Raw genomic sequence first — 8,439 nt, forward strand, 5'->3', positions numbered from 1 at the left:
GACATTGATGCTCTGCATGAGTTCGTCCCACCACACATGCACACGTGTGCAAGGAGGGCTCCACCGCTGCACGCACTCCCCTCTCCATCCCCACTGGGGCTGGATGCACCAGTGACACTCACAGCACTGACCTACCTGCACTGAGCCCCCAGCCCCACCACCGTGCCCAAGACCACCCCATCCCACCCCGCATGGGACCAGGACACACCCACACACTGTTCTGCTGTGGACAGTGTATTGCGGGTCTGGACCATGCCAGAGCTGTCCCCTGGGGACATGGAGGGCTCTCACCCCTGCAGCCCATGCTGCTGAGCCCTCCCTGCAACAGCAGGACAGGACGTGCCTGTGACTTGCTTGCTTCAACCTGCCCCAGGAGCTGGTGGAAATGGGTGTGGAGAGGGGGAATGCAGTGCGATGTGATAGCCCAGAGTCCCTCCAACTTCTCCTTTATTCCAGCCCCTGTCTATGCCTGGGATGTATGATCCTGAAGCCATCAGGGTCCACAGGCACCTTTGTCCCCGAGTCAGCCTTCTCACAGGCTGCTACCACAGCCAAAAGCTGCCAGGGGAGCATTCCCCCAGCATGGGCATGGGGGCCAACAGATGGGTCAAGCTCTTACCACTTTGACCTCAGCCCCAGACCTTCAGGATGCTCCAGGGTAGAGCAGCCCCAGGCACAGAGACCCCCTTTCCTGCCAAAAACCCCTTCAGCAGAGAAGGAAAAAGGAGCATGGAGATGGGAGCCATACACCCACTTGCCCAGGGCAGGGGTGGCTTGAAGGCTCATGGCCCACTCAGCATCAGGGTGGCTGTTTTGCCCCAAGGAGCTGGCAGAGAAACCAGCAGCAGTGGTGGAAATTCTCCCCATTTGCTCATTTAGCTTTTTTTTATTTTAAACAAAACTCTTTGACCATGGAAATCCTGCCCCCCCAAAAAAGCCAAGCAGACCCTCTCAGCATGCCGGCATCGCCCACACTGCTGCAATGTCAGCGTTCCCCAATACTTGGAAAAGCCCTTAAAATGCAAATATTTGCATGGGTTTTAGACAGTTTTCCACCCGTCTCTAATTCCCTGTGGTTATGGCTAGAGGGGCTGACCTCAGTGGGCACAGCAAGCTCCCAGCTGACCATCACCAGCTTCCCTATGGCCAGGACACGGCAGGGAAGAAAACTCCTCATTTAAATCCTTGGTAGGAGCTGGTAGGAGACCAAAACACATTCCTTCTCATACTCTCCTCTCCCACCCCGAGCCTGGGGCCACAGTGGATGATTGGGATGCTGGGGAGTGAGAATCCCACGCCCAGCTCAGGCTGTGATCTAGCCAGACAAGTGGACAACAAAGATCTGCACCCCGAGCTTTTGGTGATCCATGGTCACTGCTGTCGCAGGACACAGAGGGACAGGCCCTGCTGCCACCGTCTGCCTTCAGTGTCCCACAGTCCATAACTGCCCAGCTCGGTGGCCTTGGCTGTACCCCTGTAAATCTGTCACTGTCACAGCAACACTGGCCACCAGGCTGGGGAGGGGTCCCAGACCTCTGAGCATCCCCCTGCAATGGTCAGCGTGGGGCAGTGACAATGCCCCCAGCCCTGGCCCCAGCACAGCAGGAATGGAGCTGGCTCCACTCAGCCCCAGGTCTGGAGCCACCCCACTGATAGGGATGGCAGGGAGCCCTGCCCAGGTCTGGCCCATGGATAAGACCCATGTGTTCCCCACTGATTGCCCCGGGAGGCAGCTAGAGGGGTGGGAGCCACCGTTCTGGAGATATGGCCAGGAGGGAGCAGTGAGTGATGAGGGCAGGGGTGTGAGACACTGGGCCCCTCTGGGTCCCTTCTCTGGGCAGGTGAAGGTGTCCTGGCTGCCCTGACAGCACAGCTGGCATGGGAGAAAGTGTGGACCCCCTGGCAGAGCAACAACCCTCCACAAATTTTCCCCTTTCCAGTAGGGACCAGTCCTCTGCCACTGGAAAACACTTCCCAGTGCCCTGCAAACCTACAAGGCTGCATCACGAGCTTGCTGCAAGGCAGAATCAAGGACCCCAGCACACTTCAGTTTCCCCAGCTGTAAAATGGGGCATGAGTCCTGCAGCATAAGGGCATAGAGGGCTCAGTCTCTCATTGCTCTGGTGCCTGGGGAGAGATCCATGCCAGGTGTTATTTATAGACCAAGCTGGCATTTCAGAAGAGGGGGGACACTGCCCTGGGAGCCAGCTGGCTGCCTCCAGTTTCTACCTCAAGGTCACCAGGAAAAATGCTGGCCCTGGAGGGGTTTGGAGTTGGAGTCCTTCTGGCCTCAGCTTCCCCTTCTGGGTGGGGAAAATTGCCTTTTCCCAGCATGAGGGGATAAGGATCATTCCCATAAGAGACCCCAGTCCCCGGCCCTCCTGCCCAGCCATGGGTGATGGGACACCCACCCAGGAGGCGGCCGTGGGGCAGTGATGGTGGGATGAGAGCAGCGGCACACGGGGGAGCACAGGGCAGAGCTGGGGATTTCTGCTAACCAGAACAGCTCACTGTTTCACCGAAAAGCCAGCCCCGGATGTCTAACCTTCTCAGGAAGCAGAAGTGCTGCAGAGGATGTGTGGGCCGTGCTCTGGCTCTCAGAAACACTGCTCAGCCACAGCTGTGGGACCAGCTCCTGTGCACAGCCCTGGCAACACCCTCAGGGACACTCCTGTCCCTTCCCCATACACATCTGGGTGCACCATAGAGGCTGCCACTGACCAGGCTCCCCTGCTGCCAGGCTGCGAAGAGAAGTGAGACACTGGCACAACCTGGATGTCACTGTGTCTGTCCCAGAGCACCTAAAGGGGTCACCCCACAAGGAACTGGCTTGTGAGCCCTCAGCAGCCCAACTCTGCAGTTCAGGTCAGCAAGACGCCTCTTGCCAAAACTGCTGAGATCATTTGACCATGTGCATATATTCATAGAAAAGCCACACATAACATATACCTACACATCTATAAATATGTGTGTGACTTTCTACACTATCTAGAATCTTGTACAGTGGATATAAACTGTGATGAGCTGGAATGGGTGTGTCCTCAGACTGGAACAGCTCTTCCCCACAGGCTGGCTTATCGCCCATGCCGTAGCCTCAATCACGCTTCCAAACCACTGCTCCTGGTGTACTGGCCCACCCAAGGGGCCCCTGGCCCCACAGGTGACCAAAGGGGCTCCCCAGGGCAGGGGGCTGCCCTTTGCAATGCCCAGCATTCTGTAGGTCCTCCCCCAGACAGAGAAGAGGAGGAGGATGGTGGAGCCTGTCCCTGGTCTGGGAGGAAGGGGAGCCCACCATGAGCAGAAAGAAGCCCAACAGAAGCTGGATTAAACCTTTCTATGATCTGGATCGAGGCCATCAGAGCAGCTTTGATGGCCCCTGCCTTCTCCTCCTGTTTGAACAGAGCCTCACAGATGGGGTACCTGATAACACCCCCATCTTCTGTCCAACTCTTCTGGCCCCCTTTCTGTTTGCTTTTCCTCCCAGCAGCTCCATGTCCGATGGCCAGAAGGGAAGTGACCAAGCTGTGGGGCTCAGCATGGTGAGGGCTTTGTGTCCTTCAAAGGGGACGAACAAACGGCTGGCAGTCCCAACCCGACTGGGGGGATCCTGCGGAAATACCACAGTCAAAACTCTTGGGAGCCGCTTCCTGCCTGCTCCAAGGCTTTGGATGCAAAGAAGTATTTTCCTGCCGTTAAGGTAACATCTGCATTTCCAGTGGGTGTCTCGGTGACATGCCACTGGTTTCTTAGAGCCGCCCCCAACTTCTGACTGAAAAGGCACCTTGTTTGAAAAACAGAGGGGCCTTTTTCTGCCACAGCTACCTAAAATAGTCACGTCACTGCTGATGTTTGCTTTTGGTAAATGACGAGGTTAACACACCCTCTGAGTGGGCTGTGAGCGTTTGCTTTGGTCAGGAGCTTTATTTTCATACTCGTCTGTCTTGCAAGAAGCTCGCAGGTGAAAATGCTGAGGCTTTAAAAAGTCATGCCTCAGATGGACAAATATTTTCCCAGAGAGCCAGTAGAGACACAGTGTGTTTGTGGAAGGGAGGTGCTGCTCCCCTGATGGCCCTGAGCCTTCCCAGCTCTGTGACACCCACCCAGCAGCCTCGGCCACCCCATGGGGTCACCCACAACCGCTTGGGTCAGTCATAGGGAGCAGTCCCACCTGCTGGGGGAAAGCCTTCAGTCCTCTGTGGGACTTCTTCATCTGTCCCTGAGTGATTCTGCCTCCCATCGCAGATGGGAAAGCATCCCAAGTGCAGCTCAATGGGAACCAAGAAAAATACCTTCCCTTCCTGTCACCTCTACCAGTGCCAGGTCCACACCAGGGTGCTGGGCAAGCACTCCCACATGCTGCCTGCTCCCACCTGCTTTGGCAGGCAAGGAGGCAGAGGGATGGGAGGGGATGAACATGCCTGGAGAGGTGTGGGCACACTCGTGTTGGGTGCATGTGTGGGTAGGGGTGTACACGTGCATGTACACATGTGTGTGCCCAACCTTGTGATGTACAGATGTGGGACATGTGCGTTTGTCCACCTGGCTGGCATTCACACCTGTGAGCACAGCCAGGGAGCCGAGGCAGAGGCTGGTGGAGGCCCAGCATCACCAGATCTTGGTGACAGCCAAACAACACTCAGCCCTGGACAAGCCTCTCTCCCAGATGTCACTTCTTCCCCAAGTCCCTGCTGTGGCATAAAACAAAGGGACAAGGCCTTTCAGCCCCAGTCTCCAATGATGAGGAAGAGAAGAGAGGGCTGGGGCAGCACTAGGAGATGTGCACATCACCCTGGGCCCCTTTGCCCTTTTTGCATCCCCAAGTAATAAATAGAACCTCCAAATTCATATCTGCCATAAAAGCCACGGGGACGTGCACAGGCAAAGAAAGGTGTTTTCTCCAGAGAGGGATAATCACACCAGGCAAACCCCACAATGGCATGTGGCTGAGGAGGGAGCCACAATGGGCACCTGCACTGGCACAGAGGGCTCAGCAGCCCCCAGGGCAGTTCTCATGGACACACTGAGCCAAGCAGAGCTAAAGGAGAGGCTGGTACTGGAAACAGACCCTGCTGACCATTCCTTTACAGACCACAGATGACTAAAAGTCAGGAGGTAAAACCAAATACAGTCCACTGTTCATTGGAGGAGTGGGGAAGAGAGCGGGCGAAGTTTTTTCCATTGGTTTGACCACAGAGTTTTTCTAGCTGCAGGAAAGACTTTGACTCTCAGGCCACATCAAGACAAAAATAAAAACTCATTTTTTTACCCCTAGAGTAAAACTAGCTTTTCCCACCAGGCAAGGGCCCAGCCCTGCCATGTGTGCATCCCAAAGGATGCTTGCTAAGACAGAGGAGGACAGGCAAAGTTTTTCCTCCTCATAGCCCACCATGGACCTTTGCCCTTGAAGAGGACATGGGGGGGACAGTGGCTACCAGGGACAGGAGGCTGTTGCAGGGCAGACCAGCAAGCAGGGGAAGGTCAGCAATTTGGCTGAGGCACGGGCTGCTTATCTCGTTCCAAGAGCTGGGAGAGCCATAGGCCTTCTCCAAGCACACACCTCCCAGGGGATTTGCCTTTGAGGCACTGACCTGCTTCTCCTGTTCTAGGGAAAACAAGCCAGACTCACATTTATATCGACCAGGTCTGTTGCCTGCCTGTACCTGGCAGTGGGGACTGGCTGCAAACTGCAGCCCAGAGGTTTCAGCTCAGCCCAAGAGAAAGGCATGAGCCCCCCAGAGCCATGTCAAACACCTGAGTGATGAAAGCATCCCATCCCTGGCTGCCAGAGAGGGATTAAGCTCCCCTGATTTGAGCACCACATCTCCCCCTCTGCTCCATAAATAAACCTACAAGGCAGATGGCATCCCCTGAGTCCCCATGGCACAACGCTGGCATACAGCAGCCGGGGGCAGGTGTCACAGCTGCCACCAGTGCAGAGAAGAGGCAATTAGCAGGTAGTGAGAAAGCTCCTGCTCTCCCTGTTCAGCCCTGTTGTGCTAATCCCACCCCAATTAAAGCCCCCCTCTTTTCTTTCAGATACTGCTATGAGAGATTAATCCACCCTAGAACAAGGCATTTCCAGCAGACCAAGAAGACAAAGCCAACTCTCAGTTTGCAAAAGGCTCTGGCACCTGCCTGGGAGCATTTAATTACCCTGACAATGGCATCAAGAGAAGGGCCATGAGACCCCTTCAATCACAAATTCACTGAGGAGGCACCGGCTTTGCCTGCTGCTCCCACATGCCTGGGGCCAGCACCTGCAGGCTTCAGCTCTTAGGGACACCTTTTTCCCCCCTGCAGAGCCTGCAGTGTTGCACAGGGTGCTGGCTTTTTTTATGCTGTGCTTTTCCTTTGCCCTTTGCACTGCTCTTATGCCAATAAATGCACATTGTAAAAAAACAAAGCAGTGGACAGTTCTAATCTCTAAGTCAACATATGCCCTTATCACAGAGGGTGGTTCCCACGGAGCAGGCTCAGGCTGTCTTTAATCCATAAGCAGCAGTGTGTGCACACAGTGCAGAGCAAATCAGAGGCAAAACTTTCCCGGGCTTTCCGAGCCCTCTTGGGAGCACAGGACTGAGCAGCCAGGGACACTTGCAGGACCAGATCCTGCTAGAGAGGTACAGCAGGTACTGCAGGACCCTGCTGGGCAGGTACATGTCCAGCATACCAAGCAGATCTCTCCCACCATATCTTCATGTCCTTTCTGGCTCAGTCCAGGCACTGCACGGAGCTGTTTCCAAGGCTGTTAAGTAACAGTAACTTTCCTTCTCAACACATTCGCTTCTTGAGAAAAAACACCACAAATTGTGGATGTATGCCTGGCTTTCTAGGATTCAAACCACCAAGTCTGGAGGGAAAAAACCCCAACAGCCCTCAGCTGTGGCAAATGCTGATTCAAGAGAAGTGCTTGTAAAATTGCACACGAAGCACTTTGCAAAAGTGACCTGGAATGCCTGCCTGGAGGTGCACTGAAGAAGGAGAAAGAGAGGCAGTGTACTGCACTCCAGATACAGATCAGGAAGAGCCAGAATAAAGTGGACCAAGGGAATTAATGGGAAGCCCACATTTTCGAGGAAGAGACCCACATGACCGTGTCCCAGCTCCTGTGTTCTCTCCCTGCTGCTCTCTTTTCCCTTTCCACTTTCCCCCACTCAAACCCTTGGCCCGTTGTGCCGGGGCCGGTCCGTGGGTAGCCATCAAACACGGGCTTTTTCGGCAGTGCAGACAGAGACGGGCCTTTGATGTGCCCCAGGGCCACGCTGCGTCCCCCTGCTTTTCAAAGGCCGGTCCTTGGCTATTGTGTTCACATCCTGAGCTTGTTTGTACACTTGCTGGAGGGCCCCAGCCCCGCAGCCCCCCTGCCGTAGCCGCAGCCGCCCTGACCCCCAGATAAAAGCAGCTGGGCTCAGGCGGCAGAGCCGCTATCAGAGCAGGGACAAACGGCACCGTCCGAGGTGCAGCTGCCAAGATAGCGGGAGCTCTGCCGGGCCGACCCCGCAGGGGTGAAGGCTCCAGGTCAACAACAGCCCCACAGATCTGCACCGGCCGCGGGTGCTGCCCCGGGGCTGCCGGGGCACTCGGGCTGTTGGCAGGAGCGGTATCAGTGCCATGCACGCCGAGGAATGTCCTGGCGCTGCTGCTCTGCCCCTCAGCTGCATCTGGGGAGGGCCAGCACCTTGCCAAAAGATGTAACTGCCAGGCGGGAAGCAACACTAAAGTCTTGCTCTTTGATCATCACCGCATCTCTCTGTGCCCTCTGGGCAGGCATAAAGCAGGGTAACAGTACACCCCCCTCCCTGTAGGTAGGGTAAGGTCATGCAAGTAGCACAGAGGGGTCCCCAGGACTTCAGGGTTAAAATCGCAGTGAAACCCAGTCTTTGCAAGCAAGGAAGCCCCATTAAAAAAGCCAGACTGTTTTAGTCCCGCTGGGCAGTGTCCAAGCATGATTCTCTCTGCTGGGCCTCCATGCCAGCCCCTGGCAAGCAGACCAGCAGTAATGAGCATCACCACATCCGCATCCCTCCTTGGGTGATGGGAGAGATGGGGAGATGAGCCTCCTCATTGAAGGAAGGCAAAAAAAATCCCAGAGGATTTTGAGTGGGGGGCCCATGGGATACCCCAGGTCTGCATCTTTATAGGAACAAGAGCCCACACTGTCCTCAGCCCCATATCTCTCCTCCAGATGCTTGGTACTCTGTCTCCTCTCCAGCTAACTGGTGGGAGCACCAGGCCAGTTGTGGAAAATGTGGAGAGCCAGGCCAGCCCCAGGTGCTTCCCCAGGAAGGATGCAAAGATGGGTGTTATTTTGAAGGGACAACAAAGCTGTGGCCAGGTGTCAGTGTCACCGCTGTATTTCCATTCCCTCAATTGCCTTTTCCCTCACCTCCTCCACAGCCTCTTTGCTACAGGACAAGAGCCAGCGGATCCTCTCCCAGA

Source organism: Corvus kubaryi, unplaced genomic scaffold, assembly GCF_017639235.1.
Source record: "Corvus kubaryi isolate FWS band 111438036 unplaced genomic scaffold, C.kubaryi_AGA036_p1.0 37397, whole genome shotgun sequence".
In the NCBI taxonomy this organism is placed as follows: domain Eukaryota; kingdom Metazoa; phylum Chordata; class Aves; order Passeriformes; family Corvidae; genus Corvus; species Corvus kubaryi.